This window comes from Rhinolophus ferrumequinum, chromosome 15 (assembly GCF_004115265.2).
Source record: "Rhinolophus ferrumequinum isolate MPI-CBG mRhiFer1 chromosome 15, mRhiFer1_v1.p, whole genome shotgun sequence".
Classification (NCBI taxonomy): Eukaryota; Metazoa; Chordata; class Mammalia; order Chiroptera; family Rhinolophidae; genus Rhinolophus; species Rhinolophus ferrumequinum.
This window is the reverse complement of record NC_046298.1, coordinates 19,110,708-19,132,798: the sequence shown is the minus strand read 5'-3', so window position 1 is coordinate 19,132,798 and position 22,091 is coordinate 19,110,708.

Genomic DNA, 22,091 nt, shown 5'->3' with positions numbered 1-22,091 from the left:
AAATTTGGAAGCCATGTAAAAGCCACCCACCCTTTTCTCCGTAAGCATCATTCCCCAGGTGTTAGGAGGAACAAGGAAAAGCCAACTATGTGAATTGTGTAGTGTGTATGACACACTGGACAGACCGTAACAGCTAGCATATTTTAGGAAGGGTACTAATTTACAAATGGTTCATTAGGTGTACCTCACTAGCCATGGAACAAAGTACACATATTTTTTCTAGGAAAGGGTGTTATGTATTTTATGTATACATATATACGAGTGTGTCTGTGTGGGTGAAGAGAGAAGGATAGTATCATTCTCTTAAGCTGTATCAGTATTGGAGACACAAAATGCACACAAATTTCACAGGTTGCAGTCTTCAATTTTCAGTGAAAAATAATCAATCTAGCCAACATTATAACTCTCTAAATATCTGGAAGGCTTAAGAGTAATCTGTGCATTTTGTCATCATATTTAATTTTTAACATTCAAGGAGTTTTAAGTAGTATTTATTTAAAACAAGAGGACACAACACAAATAACTTTTTAAGATTTGTTTAGATTAAGGGCATAAGCAATGTTCAACTGTTTATGATAGCACAGGGAGAAATACCCCTCAAAGATGAGCTACTTTGACATATGTAAACATTTTCTTCTTGTTCTATAGTTCTGGAAAAGAATAATTATATGTTGGCTTTGGCCACTATGATAGGATAAAATGATGTCAATATAACAGAGACGAGACTATTTGACCATAATCAACTTTCTAAAATAAATTCTTTCTAAATGGTTCAAACAACTCTGATTGTATGTACAATATCAATCCAACACAGAACAGGCCATTTGATGAAAACAAACTTGCTAATATAAAAATGCATGGCAACAAAATAAACATCTGTGTGATAACCTATGCAGTTGTGAATCTCCCTATGTTTTAAATTTTGAGAGGTTTATAATTTATACTTTCAAAATAGTTCAAAATGGGCTAACAAGATAGATCACATCACTCTATGTAACCTGATTAAATTTCACATTGGAAACTGACAGGACGCCTCCATGATCTTCCCTTACAGTAATTGTCCTGCCATTTTGCGGCTTTTGCTCCACCTGGCTCGACCGCAGCCGTCATAAATCGCAGACTACAAAGCAGCATGATTTTGAGAGCCAGCTCCAAAATATAAGTTTCAGAAATTAAACCACTTACAGTCCCTCCTCTTCATTTAAAGACAATAAATTCTGTGCTAGCGTTATCTTGCTACATAGTAATTGCACATTAATAAAAACATATGTGGTGAGAAGCAAATAAATAAACTGCCCTTCACAAAAGCATCTCAACACGAAATCACATTTTTCAAACTGCTTTAGAAAAGGAACTGAGAAAATGCTGGCAAGTAAACAGGCAGGCGAGCAGCGAAAGAGAAATTCTCAAAGGGATTTCCAAACTTGCATTCATGACGTGAAAACCGGTGTGAGCAGCAGATTCCTGTAATATTCTCAAGACATAAGTTTCTGAGCGTTTTCCCCTATATTAGTTATTGTGTTTTTAGGAATGTTTTATACATTTCTTTTTTATGTTTTCCAATAAACAAAAACCATAGAATATTTTTGCAGTGTTTATGAATTTCTATACCAGGAAAATATCATATTTTGCCCATGGAAGCTGATCTATTGAAATTATCAATTGCCATTTGATCATTTTTCACACACCCTTAAACTAAGCCTTCACAATATCTCTAAGCACTTTTCTCCCGGTCAGCAGAAAGTGGAACCTCCTCCTTTAAAGTCCAGAAAACCAGCTATAAAACTGTTTGGGAATTCTGTTGTCTTGTATTTATCTGTGCATCAGTTACACGCGTTTCAGCGCCTTTTCTTGAAAGGTTCCCAACTCTCCTCTGGAATAGCTGCCTGTATTTAATCCATTCCTCTCTCAGACAGAGGCATACATCAAACAGGAAAGAAATATTACGGAAAGAAATACCTATTTTCTCACACTTTTCAGATTAAATATCTCCAGCTGCAGATAGAAACCTCTTTAAACTGAAATTAATTTCTGCATTTAAAAAAAAATACATCAGGTGGTATGTTTTACTTTCTCTGTATTTGTGGTGCAATTTGTAGGCCCTCAAATTCTTAATATAAATACATTTTTAATCTACAACCCAGCCTGATGTTTCTCTTATTCTTCTGATTATCATTTTCCCTCTCTATTTGGGACCTTATTTGTTATCTCTCTTGCTCAGTGCTTATTCAAAAATGCCTTCAATCTTAAAAAAAAAAACTGGTCAGCAAGACAATACATAAAAGGGCAAGAGGAAACACACGCATAGAACTATACACAATCCGTAATTTTCTAATATAGAAAAAATTTCCCATAGCGTCATTCAAAAGAAAAAGAATTATTTACATTCACAGCTTAAAAAATAATTATATATGCTTGTTCTCTATACTCAAATGCTGCCAGGGTCGGGTGTATTTTGTAGAGGCAGAGTGCCCTCTGCAGGGGGAAACGTCTTTGTAACAGCCCCCTTTCAAGCAATCTCAAAAAAAAAAAAAAACAACTAAAACCAAAACCCAAAACAGTGTAGCTATAGTATTGAAAATGTAAACAAATAGTTTCTTAAATGTATTTGCTTGTAAGCAATTAAACTACCTTTATTCACCCTAAAATATACTTGTTCACACTCTAGAATTTTTTTTTTTAAGTTATCCCCTATTTCCAGTTACACAAAAATAGGAAAAGGGCAACATTGTCACAAGCTGCATGGTGATATGAAACTGAACACAGGATTGTTCAAGTCTCATTTATTCCCCAAATTAGAGTAGGCACAAAAAAATTGTTTTAATAGTCATTAAAATGTCATGTGATCATCGTACAGTAGGGCCCTGAATTCTTCAAGAAATCGCTCTAGATTTCTGTGTTGGGCTTGGGCTGGGGACTGTGCAATGAAAGCACTTTTTCAATGCTTAGGACATCGCATTGTGGTTCTTCTATTTTCACTTCAATGTTTTGAAAATGAGATGAGGTGATATGGATTTCACCTCATATGCATTTCAGCAAATAAATAAATATGCTAATCGAGAGAAATTTGGAGGACTGAGCCATAACTACCTAAAACTTCAACGTTGTGGTAAAAATGAGTGTGCCCTTCTTTTCATTAAGGCTTTCATTCTTTCTTGGGTCTGTCTTGTACCAAATACCCTGAAAGCTTTTCCAGCAATGCAGGGAGAAGGGAAGTCTATGTTTTTAAGGAATGGGTTGCTTTTTGTTTTTTAAGGTTGTCATAGAGTGGATTCTGTAAATGGAAAGTGTGTGAAAAGGTGTCACAATTTAGTGGCATTTTCCAATTCCTAATCAAGTCTTCAGGGGTAATTCCTTACACTTAAAAAGATACTTCTGACTTCTGCTTTCATTGTTTTGCCCCTATACACCACAGAGCTTCTGCCAATCCCACAAGAGCCGACTTCCTTCCTCCGGTCTCTAAATGCGACCAGCAGGGGGGCTGATGAAGTGCTCATTTTTTACATCAGTCTTATAAAATTGCTTTCCCCATTAATTGTATCCATGGAAACAATACATTTGGCTGGTAAGGGACTCCTGAATAAAATTTAATGGGATTCTCAAAAAATTTGCAGGCTAGGGGGAGATATGATGATCGGCTGTTCCAGCAATCCAAGTTTCAGCCCAGTGCAGATTAATTTCTTGTTTTCAAAAACTGTACTGAATTGAATCCAAATTAAAGATGTAAAAATGTCATATTACTATCTGAAAAAGGATATTAAAGAGAAGGACAAATAGAAGTAAATAATTCTGGAAAAAAGAAAATTCTAACACCTCCTAGCAAAAAACAATCATCCACACTTTGCCAGTATGGCATTTCGTAACACTCAGGTTTAATAATGCAAGCATGACTTCTTCTGGATAACTGATCAGATCTTCCACGCAATGCTCTCAGAGGCACTTGCATCATTCATTAACCGTCCCTGCAATATCCTCCCCTCTCTGCCCCAAGTGGGCATTCGACAAAGTCATATACATTCCCTTCTCTCTGGCTTTTTTATTCTCACCGCTCCCTCAATGCTTATAATCCTTGGGGAGATTTGGTTTTCATTTTTGTCCCTAGCAGGTAAAGTATCTGTATTATAGGATCGTAAGCCAGGCCTGTATATACCCAGATTTAATTTTGAAAATGTGTGCGTAAATACCACTCATTATGGGATTAGTTAACAACTGCAAGTCTGCCACTGTGTAAAGGTGATTTGTTTAAAAAAAAAAAAAAAAAGTGCCATTTCTTTACATTTAAAAAAAAAAAATTCCACCCAAACCTCTTGGATGTTTTCCTTAGAATTAGACTGATATGATCTAAATGACTTTAAATCAAATAATAACATGAATTTCACATTATCTGTGATTTTTTTCTAAGCCCTAAATCATTTCTGCCTCTGAGTAAATAAGTTAAATTTTTTAAATGTGTAAGAATTTAGTTGCACCATTTCCCCTTATAACTATCATCCTTTCCCTAAAACAAAATGATGTTCCCACTATAGCAAGTCTTTCCACACACGTGCACTTTAAAAACGCTTTGTTAATGCAAAATCAAGAGAAGAAATCGGACTGTATTCCTGTCCAGAAACCAAGGTCAGTTTGTGCGAGAGTAAATGGGTGTTGATTCCTAAGTGGAGTGCAAGCCTGGCCAGGTTCTCTTTAGGGAAAGGTCAGATGCAAATAAAACTCAGGAAATGTAAATCAAGCAAGAACTAGGCTGCAAAAGGCCCTGGAGGGTGAATCCCCAAGGAAATGAGACTCGAGATAAAGTGTCTGAAAGCCAATTCTCCTAAATAGCAAGGTGGCCTAGTTCTGTTATCCACTCGATTTGATAAATCTAACTTAGATGTTGCTTTCACTGTCATCTAAATTATAAAATCCTTAAAAGAAGAGTTCATTTACTGAGGCATCAACAATTATCCAATTGCCATCAAACAGATATGACCTCTTTTCCAATATCATAGGCACATTTAAAAATTCATCTAAAGCAATATAACAAACGCCTTGAAAATGTTTGTTCCTTTGACCTAGTACTCTTTTTGGTTTTTTTTTTTGAGAAATTTATCCCAAACAAATAAATCTTTGCACAGTTGACACCTTATATGCAGGACTATCATAGCATCATGTAATGCGTAATTTATAAAAGCAGATTAGAAATTATTATGTCTAAAAATAAATAATGCGTTAAATTAACCTTGGTACTTTCATAAGATAGACTACCTCACAAAGCAATTAAAATTAGGTTTATGAAACTTTTTAATGGCATGGAGAAATATACACAACATGTACGTGAAAAAAGCAGGATTTAGACATCATTTATATAACTAATATATAATTCCAGAGAAGAAAGACTGGAAGGAAATGCAAATGTTTCACAATGATTATTCTTTGTAACTTTCTATACTTTCTAATTTCTACAATGAACTTCTATTTATCTTCTACAGGAAGAGAACAACAAAATTTGCCATGAATGGATATGCATACATACACTATAAAAGATGCCTCAGCAAGATAAGATCAACCCCTAATTTGGTCCTTTATAAACTGAATAGATCAGAAGAGGCAGAGAAATGTTTGCTGGAATGTAAAGAATTCATTCTGTACATCTACCATGCAGACGGCACTGTGCTATGTGGGTGAGAAAATTGCCTTGGGAAGCTGTGTATTGGTCTAAGGAGGGGTAACTGTGTAAAAGTAAAACGGGGTGCCTAAAATCAGAAATACAGACATAAATGAGACAAAAGCCCTGCCTTCAAGCAGCAAAAGGAGACTGAAAGTTCATCAAATAATTGCTACATGGTGTGAGAAGCTCTGTAAAAAATAATTTTAAAAAGCAGTGATCTTCAAATTCAAGCCATGATAGGGTACTTGAGGGGTTACAAAAACTATGTCATTTTAATTCTTCATTTAAATAGCATTTATTTCTACAGTGGTTATTTAAAAACATACACACAAGAGTATTATATACCAATCTTAACATACCTGCAACTTTCCATACATTATCTTATGCAACCAGGTTAAACTAGCTCTTTGGTGAACTTCGAATAAAGTATTTCTTACCACCCTTATTTAAGAACCTAGAGATGGCAAAGCAAGCTGTTTAAGCAAACAAACAAAACCCTTAAATGTGCAACTACTTCTCCGTGTGAATCAGAATTCTCTCAACATGGGAATCTAAAACAAATGATTCACTTGCTCAAGATGTTCTCAAACTGCAATTGTCTCCCATAATCTCCAATTATAAATTTGAATTTATAAAATCAATTTAATCTAATATATTACAACTTCTCTTTTGGCAGGGGAAGTGGTGTTGATCGTTTGGAAATCATTTGGAATTAATAAAAAGAGTTTCAGTACTTGAAAAAAGTTGAAAATGAGTGACAAGCTGTGGTCAAGACGGTGAAGGCACAAAGGAGGCAATGAATCTCCTTTGGAAATTTTTACTTTTCATTGTATTTGGCCCAAAACAATTTTCATTGTGTATTTTTCCCCCCAATTTTCATGGCAAAGGAACTGAATAGGAAAGACATGGATCAGTACTGTGCAACACCAATAGTTCTCTTGGTTCTAGGTCATTCACACATCAACTGGAAGAGCCTACTTTTAGGTTGGAAGAGAAAGCTTGGAAAGACACATTGTGATGTGGGACTACAAACATCCAGTTATTCCAGTAACTGTCCCAAGGCAACAAGCAGGAAAGCAGCCCACATCACGTTGTCTGTATCCCTGTAGGAGACACTTTAGTAGACGGTAGGGATTGTCCGGAGATGATAAGCGTCCCGAGGGACAGCTCTGAAATCTTCCCACCTCATCTCCTGCATCAGTTAGCAAGATTTCTGCTTCAGGTAACAGAAAACACAACTCAACCCATATGGGCAGTTAGTATCACAACATTAAGGAGGGCAGCCTCCAGCTTCCCTATCTCCCTCTTCTTAGCTTTGCCTTCTCCCATGAATTGACATCAGCCAAAGGCTGATGGCAAAGTGACTGCAACAGTTCCAAGTACAACACCCAGACCCAACAATGGCCAGTGAAAGAAGGACCATCTCATCTTTCTCCCTTTGTAAGAATGAATAAACCTTTCTTTCCAAGAAAGCCCCAGCAAAATGTTCCTTCTGCCAAAATTGCATCACATGTTTATGCCTAAAACAGTCATTGGCAGGGAAATGTGCTGACTGCCTTTGATGAACTGGGACCCTATAGCAGGGGACGGGGCTCGCTTCCTCTGAAGCACACAGCCATGTATGAGGCTGGTGGAAAACCAGACCAACAGAGTTTCTATAAGTAAGTTGAGAGGACTGTTAGGGTGTGGTTACTGTAAAGAAGCTAACAAAAGGGCTTGGCAGTGTTGCTCTTGCTGGCTGACATGGTGACAAACCATTTGGACCAGGAGTGAGCCCTGTTAAGAGGCAATTCTCTCATACAAGGAAATGCTTATTGAGATAATTATAGCCACAGAATTATTAACTGAGGCAACTATTCCTCCTACAGCTAGCCATGTGCTCATTTGTTGCTTAAACTTTTTTCTTGTCATTTTAAGGATCATAAATTACATAGATACGGCCCCTCTTCCAAATGGATTGTGCAGATCCTTCTTCTGAGATCTCCCAACACTCTCCTGTTACCTTTAGAATATTACTTAGTTATGCCTGCCTTTCTGTCAGAGTTCCTTGTAGTTCTATTTATCATCATTGAGAGTTCACCTAGATTCTTCTGAAGAACAGAAGCTATGTCTTATTCATCTCTTTCCCTTCCCTCCCCATTACACTACAACATAATGTCTCAAATAGTTGCACCCATGAACTAAATGAACAGAGATTTAAAGTTTATAATGGTATAAAGTTCTAATCCATTGTGCTTTTATCCTCCTCTTACCATTTTATCCTGTTTTTCCTTAATGTTCAGAATTTTTGTAATACATCCATTTTATTTCCCATTACTACTGTTTAATCGGTCAAATTGGTGAGATCCTATCCTGTTATACATCAATTCTTCCACCTCTAAGAAGGTAGCCCTGGCAGAGATGCTCACAAAGATATGCACATAAAGATGTTCCCAGAAGCATTACTTATAATTGCAAAAAAAAAAGAAAGAAAGAAAGAAAGAAAAAAGAAACAACTTACTAGGAACTGCGTACTTAAATGATACATTTATTCTGTGGAAAATAACTACTAAAAAATCAGGGCTTTAGAAGATTAATAATGGTATAAGACCCATGATAAATTCTTAGAGCTAAAAAAGTCAGTTAATAAAATAACATATATAGTAGAATCTCAATTTTATAAAATGAAAATAGTAAAATAAAAAATGGGAGACCATTCCAGCCAAAATAGCAGATTGATCTGAGGTGTGAAGTCTCTCCTTCCGTTTCAAACACACCTAGAAAACTTTAGATAAAATTAGACGAAAATTTTCAAAGTACACGGCTGGACTTGAAAATAAGAAAAATACATTTCTAGGGACCAGAAAAGTAAGCCATGTGTTTTCTTAGAAACAGGTGGATGTAGATTTTGGCAAAGACTTAGGGCAAACTTGAACTAGAAAAACTCCCAAAAGCCTAAAGGCAAAGTTTGCTTCAAGATATGGGCAACAAGCACTGCATGTTCAACTCTGACAATTTAGAACTTCCTACCCTGCAAGGCATGCAAGCACAGTGTAAAATTCTTTGAGCCATAAGGAAACTCCAAACTCAGAAATTAGTCTAAAAAGTGATCCAAAGCTGGCGACAGAGCAAAACAGAGTAAATTACATTGATAGAGTAAAGCATAAAACTGCCCCATAAGGATGCTTTCACAATCCAGCATGTAACCTAAAAATATGTAGTTACTACTGATGAACCCAAGGAAAAACATTACAAAGAATGCAAAAAATCCAATGCCATGAAAGTTTGCTAATGCAAAAGGTAATAACAACTTTGGATATTAAAGCAATTCAAAAAGAACTTTAAAATAAATATTTATAACCATCAACCAGATGAACAAGATAATAGACTCACTGGAAAACAAAAGAATAATATGTTAAAAACCACACAAGTCACAGAAGAAGAGAAATTTAGTAAACTGGAAGATAGATCTAAGGAAATCATACAAAATGTATCACAGGAAGTTAAAAATATGAAAGGGAAATTGGGCTAGAAAGAGAATGAAAAGCTCTAGCATATGATAAATAGTCAGCTGAGAAAAAGAGACTACAGAAAGCAAGAAAGGGATAATATATAAATTTCTCCAGAACTGAAGATATAAATCCTCAGAATGAAAAAGTTCATCAAACCCCAGACTAAATAAAGACAAAGTCACAACTACAACACTGTAGTGAAACCACAGAACACAAAAAAAAAGAAGACAAAAATGTGAGGAAAAATAAACTACCTTCAAAGGAACAACAATCAAACCAATAGGAATCCAATTATCAGCAACAACAGATGCACAAAGACAATAGTAAGTTCAAAATACTAAGGAAAAATAACATAACCTAGAATTCCATACCAAGCTAACAATTACCTGAGTTCAAATAAAAGGAGACTGTCAAAGATATAAAAACTAAGATCTTGCTAAGGACAGACCCCTCTGAAAGAACTACTAAAGGATGTATCCAACCAGAAGGAAAATGAATCCCACAGGAAGGAATGGGATACAAGAAATACTAGCAAGCAAAGAAGTTGGTAACGTGAGTCAGCAAATTTAAGTCATTAATAGGTAATTCGAAGGATTTCAAATCATAATGAATCCTTGATACCAATAATATGAAACAGGAGAAAAATGTATTTAGGTTCTAAAATTATTGTTGTATTTAAGAGCAGGATAGGATTTTCATCAACTTTATACTACATTAGGAAAACCTAAAGTTAAGTATACATGTCAAATAATTTAGGGTAAATATTGAAAAAACTGAAATAGCATGCAAACTTCAAATTCAGTAGAGGGGAGAAAATGTGCAGGAGAGATAAAGAAAACATAAATAATTCAAATAAAGGCAGGAAAAGAGGAAAAAAAATTTAAATATGGTAAACAGAAAACACAAACATACCAAAAAATTTTAAGTATCAGTTACTATAAATGCAAATTATTTAGATCACCTTTTTTTAAAACAGACACTCACAAATTGAATCAAAATGAAAATTTAGCTATATGTTGTTTATTAGAGAGACATCAGACAGTGGCACTGAAAGGATGAAAATAAACTGATAAACTATAGTAGGCAAATACCAAAAGAAAGCAGAGTTGCTAAGAATGGAATGATTTACAACTAAATGTTATAGCGATTATCTCTGCAGGGAGCGCTAAGTGATTTTTATTATGCTCTTTATATCTTTCTGCACTTTCCAAATATTTTAAATGAAAATATATTATTTTTAGAATTTGAAACAATACATGTATTTTTAATTATTAAGAACTTTAGTAATAGTACTACTTAGAATAACCAACACTGCATGTTATTTGAATCCCTATCCCTATACAAAAATACATGTATTAAATCATTTAATCTTTACAATTTAATGAGGCACATGCTATTCTTGCTTCATTTTGCACATGAGGAAACTAAGGCATAGAGAGATTGAAATAACTTGCCTAAGGCCAAACTACTAGTAGAGACAGGACTAGGTGGGAGCATTATTTGTTGCGTGTACTAGAGATATCAGGTCTAATACGGAAGACACAACTCAGAATTTACAAAGATTACCTTTTCATCTTTTTATTTTATTTTTTCCAGTAAAATTATTTCAATAAAGAGATATATTTAACACTTACTACTAACAGTGGACTTCACAGACAAAATCCCTTTCTATAATTTGGTTCAGAACTATAAAACAAAAGCACCAGTGTGTCTACCAATGTACAAATCGTGGCTTTTTCCAGTTAAAATGCTCTCTTTCTGTAACAGATATGATTCTGTTTTCATATTTTAATTGCTTCTGGAAAGTTTAACCAGTTTTTAATGATGAAAACTTAGAAAATATTTCCATCCATGTTTTGAAATTCTGGCTATGAAATTCATGGCTAGGACTATTCTCTATTTGGATATGGTTGTCTTTCGCACATTACATTTCCCTTTTCTTTTTAAGCAAATAAGCAATGTAGAATGAATTTTAAGATGACACATAGTATATTTAAAAATAATTTCCACAACTATAAAAACAGAAAAAAAAACTCACATTAGAAATTACCTTCACCTGTATTTACAGAGCAAAAAAAAAAAAAAAAAAGAGTCATCATTTATATGTCATAGATGCAGCATTCCTAACCAAATGGATATCGACAGAAAAGGGTACATTTTGCTAGCTCCATCAGATAGGGCCTTGCAAATAGCATGTAGACAATTACCGTTCCGGGAACATTCAATTGGCCACCTATCTTGGCTAAATTACAATAATGTGCATTTTGGCAAATCATATCATTTTACAAAGTCATTTTAAATGTACACTGTGCATTTCTTCTCCTACCTCTCAAAATAATTCCCTAGAATGCTTCAAACTTCAAAGAATATGCAGATACACCCTGGCTATCCCATCATAACCAGGTGTTTCTGGAAGCCAGAGTAGCTTTCTCCAGGTAGACTTCATATTCCTAGAAGATACCACCACACAGACCCACTTCCATCTCTATGGACACTGCCATGGCGGCATGTGAAGCGTGTTGGAGTGGATGACATGTTTGTCCTATTTAATAAAGACAATGGTAAATGGTTGATCAACACCTCTCCTTCCATTGTCATAGGCTGTCAGAAAATTTTCTCTTTCAAGTAATGAGATAGGTTTATAATGTACAAAAGCTAAGGTATTTTTGTACAATTTCATCCACTATATAGTATTGTTCATATTCATTTGTGATATCACATTATAATGTATGAAAAAGTGATTTTGAGAAATGGGGGTGGAGGCATTCTAATGTGTAGTTATAATAGATGTGCGTGGGGCTCAGGTTTATAAAACTAATGATTTCATTTGTCTACTCCTGATGTTATTTGAGAGTATTATCTTATGCATAATTAACAGGGTTTTGAAAGGTTGGATATAAAATATCGTAGCATTTCTTGTCAACTTACATTGGGAACACCACTGTGACCAAAACAAATAATCTATCAGTGTACTTTCTACCCAGTCTGGAAAAATGAGAAATACTACACTGTGTTAGTACATCTTTGTTTCATAGATACTCTCTTTCTCTCCATGAATAACTATAAAGAGCAAAATAAAATCCTCTGAAGGCCATTATAAATTTTGGCTCACTTACATTTCACAAGTGACAATGCCTATTGACCTTAAAATTGTAGAAACTAAATTACTGGCATGACCATATAAATCTCATATGTAACTACAGAAAATCCTAAGTGTTTCATTCCTGGGCAAGTGTCTCACCACGTATGCCACTGGATCATTACAGGAGTTGGTAAGGACACTATAAGCCACACCAATTCTATTAATAATAAATATGATAACTTAGGAAAACTTGCCAGTAGCCTTACTTTCATTCACAAAAGTGGTCACCCAAACAAAAATACTACCTTCTTTGTGTGACTCTTTATTCAAAATAATCAATGCTTTCAAGTCTTATGTTAATATTGTAATTAGTCTGACACGTGCTCTTTATAGGCTAGGTAGCAAGAAGCAGATTGAATGGTCTAGGTCAAGTTAGAGATGAGGCACCAAGACCGAAATGAAGATAAAAAAGCACCACTGAGAAGACAGGTGACGAAATGGAGCGGGGGCTGAATTACTGGATTCTGGAGACTGGGAGTAAAGCACACTGTGCATCAACGAATATGTGTGCCAGGCCCAGTGCTGGGTGCTGTTTTCAAACATTTGAGCAGGGTCACTCAGGAAAATTACACATTTCCTGTAGTTGCACATAAGTGAATACTTTTAAATACAACATTTCCAAAACCTGGAGTGAAGGGTGACTCTACAACTAAATGTACATACTCCACATAAAATTAAGCCTATGCTTTTCATTGGAAGGGGTGAATATTTTAAAAGAGGAAACATAAATATCTTGTCCCATTTTAGAAGATGAGAAATAGAGTATGTACTATGTTTTAATAACCATTTTAGGATGATATGAACTGGCTTCAAGTTTGCTTTGATCTAAAACAGCACATACCAGGCATTCAGCAAAAAGTTGTGAGTGAATATTTTAGCCACTTTTTATTTATCAAAACAAAAAATAAAACATAGAATTCACTAGAAAAACACAGCATTCACTAGAAAGTTCCAATGGACTTTTGAATAGGTAACTATTGGAGGTATAAGACAAATTAGGACATAGTTTTGCTAACAACTGTTAGGGCAAGATCCACACTTAGACAGCATAACCTCTTTTAACTTCAAAATACCACGACAGTAAGAAGGTTGTTCACGCGTGACACTGGAAGAAGTTCAAGACAAACTTATCTTGCCCAAATAGACAGCCATAAAAACTGAAGAATTCTTCTATTTGGGTGAGAAAGCATCCGCTTTATAACACTCTATAACCCTTTGGTAATTATCAGCATGCCGAGGATGAAAATCATTCCCTCAACTTTTGGATATAGCCCTTGAACATTTTTAAAAACAACATGTACACTGTGAGAAGCCCATAACAGGCAATGGTACAATAAGAATCCGCTGATGCCACATATAAATCAGTCAGGGAGATGACTAACGCAGGCCTTCTGTAAAGCATTCACTGCAAACGTTTTTTTTTTTTCATTTTATGAAGCCACACAAAAGAAACCCCAGCCACTAACCACATTAAAATGTGTTATTTGCTGGAGACTTGATAACATTGAGGGGAAAAAAGTCAAACATTCTTGCCAAGTGAAAGCATGAAAAAAAAAGTCTGACTCTTACAGTTACCTTCAAGGTAAAATTAATTATTAATTGGCAAAGTGTGGACATGGAATGATTGCTATCAATATTTTAATACTTTCAGTGCTAATTTCATTCTCACCATCGCAGTTCGCGTATTGAAGAAGTAAGAGAGGTCTGTTTACTTTCAGTGATGCTTGCTATAATGATCACCTTAAGAAGGTTTCTAATATTTTGAAATGCTTTGAATCTTCCTCTTCTTGAATTTCTAATATTAAACAAACTGAAAAAAGATTCCCATTTTATTCACACAAATGAACAATTCTACTATTCTTAGCGGGCTCATGAAAGATTAGATTGCTAATTTCTAAACAACATTATTTTTTAATTCCCACCCACCAGTGCTGCAATTCACATTGTGTTCAGATTTATATTTTGTCATAAAAGTATAGTGATGATTCATAAAACTGGAACTTTGTGAAATTAGAAAGTTAATTTATCAATTAGCTGAATTCAACCTAACTCACCTTTACAGCCAAGCTTGCAGAAATGCCCAGCTAAAATGCATCAGGTTTCAGCAGACTAATTTAAAAGAAACCATAAAAACTGAGGTATGAAATGGATATGTCACAAACAGGGTATGGATGAAGAAGAATTAAGAACTCTCCTCTTTAGCTCCTCAAGGTCCCTTGTCCCAGAGGAAACAAAGCATCTTCAGAACATGGAGCCCAAGAAAATCTGATTCAAGGTGACCTACAATTTGCTTCGGGGATAGAGACACAACACTTAACTGCTAATACCAAGGCTCCAGGTCAAAAGAGAGGAGAGTCAACACAGGTTTGGAATTGCCTGGGGCATTTAAAGCCTAGAGGGGCTGTTCTGGGGACAGCATTCACTAGAAAAGAGTCACATTCGATTGTAAAAAATTAAAAGTCTGCCTGCAGCCAAGAGAAACCCTGAGAGTGTGGAGGCTTTGTCCCCTGTTGTCCTGCACACACCTCTTCCTCCTACTATACACCCTCCCGACCAACAGCCTGTGACCAAATACTTCAGGTGTACCTGTGATGCTGTCTCCTCCAGACCCAGCCCCATCTGACCAGTTACTCCCGTAAGCCCGCTGCTCCACCACGACACGAGGGTCATGGGTCACGTCCTAGGCAGCCACTGTCTGGAACCTTGTCATGCTCTTCAACTCTAAACTCTTTCTCACCTATCACAACAAACAATGACTGGATGCTACTGATTCTATCTTCTAAATGGATTTCAAATCTGTCCATTTCTCTACCCCCTTCGGTGCTCTGGCTGGTCCATCCAGGCCACCATCACTCTCGCTTCTCCACAGCTTCTTAACTCACTTCCTGTACCAGTCGAGGCTCCTCCACTCCATTCTCTGTACTATAGGCACAGTGGTGTTGCCCAAAACTCATCTCAGCATGTTGCTCTCCAATGTAAAACCTTCGGGGCTGCCCACTGCCCACAAGGTAACAGTCAAACTCTCAATCACATATTCAGGATTCGGCCCTTGCTTTCTTACCCAGCCTCATCTTTCACCAACTCAACAACTCCTGTACTCCCAAATGCAGACACTCATGCTCTTTCTCACCTTGAAGGCTTCCATGCTTAGTCTAACTTCCCCTTGCAAGACTAAACTAAGTCTCTTCCAAGACATGATACGCCAGACCCACAGCTCACTATATTGTTTGTGAATTAACCTGATTTGTAGTACTCTTATATTACTAGCTCATTAAAGCTACTTTCTAAAGACATGAGTATTCATATTATAACAATTCTAATATTTATCAAGCACCTACTGTGTTTGTGTCACTGTTCTAAACATTTATTTGTATTAACTTGTATAACCCTCACAACAACCCTATGAGTTATCTAATTATCGTTTCCATTTCACAGATGAGGAAACTGAGACACAACTAGTAAGTGGAGGAGCCAGGATTCAAACCAAAGTCACGAGGTTCCAGAGTTAACTACTAAACTTGTCTGTTAACTCCAGAGACAGTCAGGAAGAGCAAACTACATTTGAACTTATAATAGATAATGGCAAATGTGTGTCATGTGCCATTAATAAAATCTTTCAATGTCAGGGTTGAGGGATAATTATGATGACCAGTGTGTCTGGTCTGCAAATCTCTGTAAGAGATACTTCTGTGATGCGAACATGACATCCCTTAGCTAAGAGCACACTTTACCAGGGGAAAATTTCCCATATTATATTAACATTTTAGGCCTACTTGAAGAAACAATAAAGTAGAAACATCACACGGTAGAGTTATGCTGCTGCCAAAACTAAAACTATAGAATTAATGTTACAGAAAAATGTGGGTTCCCAATGCTTTGAAATCTAAACTGTATGGCATTTTACCATTCACAGTTTATTAACAAAATTAGATGCAGCTTTTTTTATATTAACTGCTGTACATTTTTCTGACGTTAAATCAATAAGGTTTCCATTTTTCATGCAACAGAAATTTAGAAAATTAAATACATCAGACAAATGGTCATAACACAACCTAAAATGAAATCTGAAAGTTTAAAATTATGGCTATTATTTATCATAAATATTTGCATTCTCAAATAGTAAAAGTCCCAATTGCTTGCGTTGGGTTCTTATAAGTATAAAAGTAAAATATGGACTAACAGATTGTCCTTTTCCCTCTTCCAGTCTAAAAAAAAAAAAATCCTGGGCACAGAATATGTGGTCAATAAATACCTGATTGATTGATTTTTGTAATTAGCTTGTTTAGTTCCTAGAACATCTGATACTTAGTATTTTCAGTATGGGGGATGGTAGAAATTACTTATATCTGATATAGTGAAGCTTATTAAAAATAATTTGAGTGTTGGGGTGAAAAATAAGTGCATTTTAGAAATTAACTGAAAATATAGCTTTAGCATTGTAGAGCGAAACATTTTTAAAGGAGCTTTTGCACACTGGGTTATTCATTCATTCACACATATTTACTGAGCACGTATTATGCGCTCTCATTGTACTGGTTGCTTGACAAACACCACTGAATGACTAGACCTTGTCTCTACAGAACTGTGCTCCAGTGGGAGGTTACCCTATCACACAATAAGAATCTCAACACGGTAGGTCCCCAACATGGGGTTAAACTAGAAACTATGAAGTCATTAAAATGTGTCCTCCTACTTTCCCTTTCTGCACCCTCAAATACTGCCTTAAGGATAGCCTCCTACCACCCCCACTTAAGCCTGACCTCTAACGGAGCTTCTACTTCAAATTATCCTTCTCTCTTATGCCAGATTTAAATTCCATTCCCTAGAAACTCAATTCTTGGCTGGGAAGAGTCAGAGAGATCATCTGCACTGGGGCATGTGTGACTGATAGCTGCTTGCATTTTTTCTAATGGTGTTTGCTAACTCAGAGGAATGACTCACTGATTGAAAAACTCAGGTAATAGCAACTGATGGTATAGAGAAAGTAGAGTCATTTGAGGGACAACAGTTTTCTGGGTCCTGCAAGGCTCTCCTTAGGAATTTCTGCCCCTGGCTGTGCATACATTGACCTCGAATGACATCGCCTCTATGAAGAAGCTGTAACCCAGAAGGCTCAACAAAACAAGTGGTCCAGAGGGTGGGGATAAGGCGTGAAATCCCCAATGAACAAGATAGAAAATCCAGAAAGGGCAGACCATAATCAGCAGAAACAAAAACAAGCCCAGAATGAGCTTTCCACTTATTTGAAATTTATCCAAATATGCAGCTGACTTTTCTTGTTCCTAACATCCTGTCTTGCAAACATCCCATAAATCCATTTCGATGTAAAATGAAGGTTTTTTTAATCCCAAAGATTTCAGAGTCAATAAGAGAATTTATTTAATGCTATAAACGGAAAGCTTGCTCTATTTAGAGCATGGGCCTTCTTCCTTCTGTTGAAAATGAACAAGTGACTCTTTGAAATTTTGCCATATTGACAACGGTATTAAATCTTCACGTCACTTATGCTTCATGAAATTATGGGATGGATACTAAGCACTGCCATGTAACAAGTTTGAAAGGTGTCATTCACAAAAAGAAAGATCCTTAGATTGCCTTCGCTGGTATCCATAACTGTTTACCACCTCGCCAACTACCTTAACAGCATTACTAATATGTCCAGAATTTTATTTTCCCTACAATAACCGAGTTAGGGCAAAGTTGTACATTTAACACTGGATGACCTATCATGACTAGCTTTTGTGAGATTTGGCCCTTTTCTCTTAAAAATAAGTTCCAGAAAAATGCTCTATTTCACAAAGATAGTTGTTCTCCTGTTTACAAATGTTTGTTGATCTGAACAAACTCATGCTTTGTTAATTAAACATCAATGCTTTTAAAATTCAACCACAATGAAACATTTCATCCAGACCTCATTATTTGCCATTTCCATGCCTCTTCAGAATTTCTGAGTACTCCCCCGTCTGTGCCAAACTGACAAGAATAATCTGTTCCCAAGTTACTTTTAGCCAAGTAAATACTCAGAAATTCATTCGGTAGCTAAGAAAGCATATCCTTATGGCCTTTTCAAAGACATACTGTAAACATCCAGCATTGAGCAAAGTAGATACCTTGTATAGAAGAATGGAGTCCTATTTTCAATTTCAATGAAAGCATGGACATGGAAAAGAGCCTCCTACATGTCTGCCCTGAGCTAGCCCAGTGGGAATAATCATCAGTCTGTATTTTAACTCTCCCTTCAATTGCCTGTACCTCCTACTAGATGGGAGAGCGGACTGTATTTTGGTCACTACTAAGAAAATGTACCCAGCATATAGCAGGTGCTCAAAACATTTGTTCTATGAATGAATTATCTCCAGAAGGGTGATGGAGAACATTTAAACCTGGTAAGTTGTAAAGGAATTACAGAAACAAGTTCTCTGGGTCTTGGGTCCATTTCTTTCCCCACAGGGCCAAATCGTTTTCAGGCATCAGTAAGGTGGTAAGGTTGGCATTTGAGGGCAGGGGGTCTGGTGGTGACTTTTGGTAAGCTTAACTCTATTGGCATTCATGGTCTTCTCAGCAGGTCAAAGAAGTTAGTTTATAGCTAACCCAAGGCCTAGAAGTAGAAATAAGGAAGAAAGGAAGAGATCACTTACTGCAAATCTGAATATCCGAATAATTTAGAGATCAAATGTGTTGGCTGATTCATTAAGTCTATAATTCTAAAAAGCCACATAGCCTGCTGGGCTGCCACGTAACAAGGCATGCCTTCATCTAACATTTAGGGTTATCATCACAATGTCTTCTTCCTTTAGAATTTATAGCCAAGAACTGACTCTATGCTTAGCTAGAGAAGGGTTTAGAACCATTTTCAATAGGAGCAGGAAGAGGAAGAATGAGAAAGGGGGAGAAGAAATAATAGACGGAAGCAGGAGGAGGAAAAGGTAGAGGAAGAAGGAGAAAGAGGAAAGAGGAGAAGGAAAAGCCTCACAGCTGCTTAGGGTGACCTCAGCCATAATAAGATTTTTTGCAGCATCCTCCAATCTCTTGCTGAAGGTGAAGTTGGCCTTACTTTGCCAAAATGATAAAATGTCAATGAGAAGCCAAACCATGAGCTCAGATACACAGTAAGAAAAGGGTAAAGGCTTCAGAGTAAAGAATATGAATGTAGTTATTAGAAAATAAGCAAATATTCAAATCTTGAAGAGCAGAGGATTGACTGGCAAAAGGAGATAACAGTGATGGAGATGTCGCCGATGATGATGGGATGGTGATGACAGAGTTTACCGTGGCCAGGCAAGCTCGTTTCATCCTACTACTACTCTACCAAATAGATACATTCCATTTTCATTATTCCCATTTTACAGATGAGGAACAGAGAAGTAAGTTAAATGCAAAACCAGCAAGTGGCTATGTATAGTGTGTGTGTGGGGGGGCGGGTGGTAAGTACAGAGGGTGCCAAAAAAAAGTAAGCACATTTTTAAAAAGGAAAAAACTGTTAAAATTGTAATACTCAGTATATACCAATAAAAAAGATGGATCACGTTTGACTTCTGCAAGTCACGTTTGACTTCTGCAATTACAAGCGGTGCTCAAAGTGGTTACCATCAGCGTACAGACACTTCTGATCACGGTGAACTACTGCTTGAGCAACGCTGACCAAATGTCCACTTGTACACATTTTTTTGGCACCCTCGGTATATATGGTGGCATTTTTCAGTCTACTATACCCATTCTGCTGCAACAGTTTTCAATGGCTTGGGTCAGCTCTTGTAAAAAGTAATGCATATGGTTATTGCAAATAAATTAATTGAAAGACTCCAAGGCAGCAGCTGAAAAAGCAAAAGTGAAGCTGGAGATCATTTAAATAATTTTAAAAATTATATCAACATTCAAAGACTACTAACTAAAATTTAACATTCTTCTTTTGATCTCTGATTTGTCATTGGAAACCTCAAGTACAGACGAGGGTGACAGCTCTTAGGAAAACATTCTCTTGGTTCCATCCTTGGCCACTGAGATTCAATCAACAACAACCAGAATAACACAACTAGATGGCTTCTACTATTATCAGATGGTCCAGGGCTCAAAAGTCTCCAGGAACCTCCATGACGACAGTGTGGGAAGCAGTGTCCTCCATCACCTGTGCCACCAACTCCACAGCCCTCCTACCTCACTATCCCCGTCTTTCAATACAGTCTCTGATTTCCCCCAGGTAATATGAACTTCATCTTCTCTCTGTTCTTCCCATGGCTCTTTGCTCACTTGGGAAATGTACTCCACTTTTCATCAGCTCAAGTCCATAATCTTCTAAGAGCTCAGCTTAAAACTTACTTCATGCAACAGCATATGAAAAGATGGTCACTAATCATTAGGGAAATGCAAATCAAAACCATAAAGAGACACCCCTTCACATCCATCAGGATGGCTGAGAGAGAGAGAGAGAGAGAGAGAGAGAGAGAGAGAGAGAGAGAGAGAGAGAGAAATTCAGTATTGACAAGGACGTGAAAAAACCTGAAACACTTGTGCATGGTTGGTAGGAATGTAAAATGATACAATTGCTATGGAAATTCCTCAAAAAATTAAAAGTAGAACTACCATATGATCCAGCAATTCCACTTCTGGGTATATAACCAAATAAATTGAAAGCAGGGTCTTAGAAATATCTGCAAACCCATGTTCACAATATATTCACAATAGCCAAAAGTGTCCATCAACAGGTAAATGGATAAACAAAATGTGGCATATACACCAAAGGAACTATTATTCAGCCCTATAAAGCAAGAAAATACTGACACATGGTACAGCATGAATGAACCTCAGGACATTATGCAAAGTGAAATAAGACAGTCACAAAAAGACAACTGCTACGTGATTCTTATATGAGATATCTAGAAAAGTCAAATTCATGGAGACAGAAGGTCGAATGGTGGTTGCCAGGGGCTGTGGGCAGGGGAGGATGAGAAGTTGCTGCTTATGGGTATGCAGTTTCTATTTTATAAGATGAAAAAGTTCTGGAGATGGATTGTACAACAATGTGAATATACTTTACACTATTGAAGTGTACACTTAAAGAGGGTTAAGACAGTAAATTTTATGTTTATGTGTATTTTTTTATTCCCATCACCCCATCCTCTCCATCATTACTCTAATCTTCTAAATCCAATCAGTAAAATACACAATGTTTAAGTATATTTTACCACAATAAAAAATGTTAATGCAAAAATATATATCGCCTATTTCATGCAAAAAGCTTGTCCACCCCAATTCAGATAGCTCTTTCCTATCTATGCTGTTTTTTTATATTTTTAGAGAAGTTTCATGTCAAGGAATTGGTACCCTCCTAACTAGGTTTTCTTCTTTCTCCCTAAGGAAAGAGATCGTGTTTTCTCCTTTGTTATTTCCAAAGCATTCAGTATGGTATTCTTCACATAGAAAACTGAATTGTTGCACACACACAAAAAAATGATCTAGTCAAATTGAAATAAAATTTTATAATACCTAAAAGCAACAGGGGACTGAACAACAACAAAATTAGCCAGAAAAGTATTTTACATATATATAAATTAGGAACCCTTTTTCTTCTATTGTTTACCAATGATAAAGGAACAAAAAGTACTTGATAAACTGTCATGTATATGGCGGTGCTTAATTTGTGTTTCCAAAGGAAATTTTTGTTAAATATGTAATAATATAGTGGGTCTCAAACTCTGTGAGCTTCAGAATCACCAGGAGAGTTATTAAAGCACAGATTGCTGGGCCTGACCCCAGAGATTCCGATTCAGCAGGCCCGGGGTGAGGCCTGAGAATGTGAATTTCTAATAAGTCC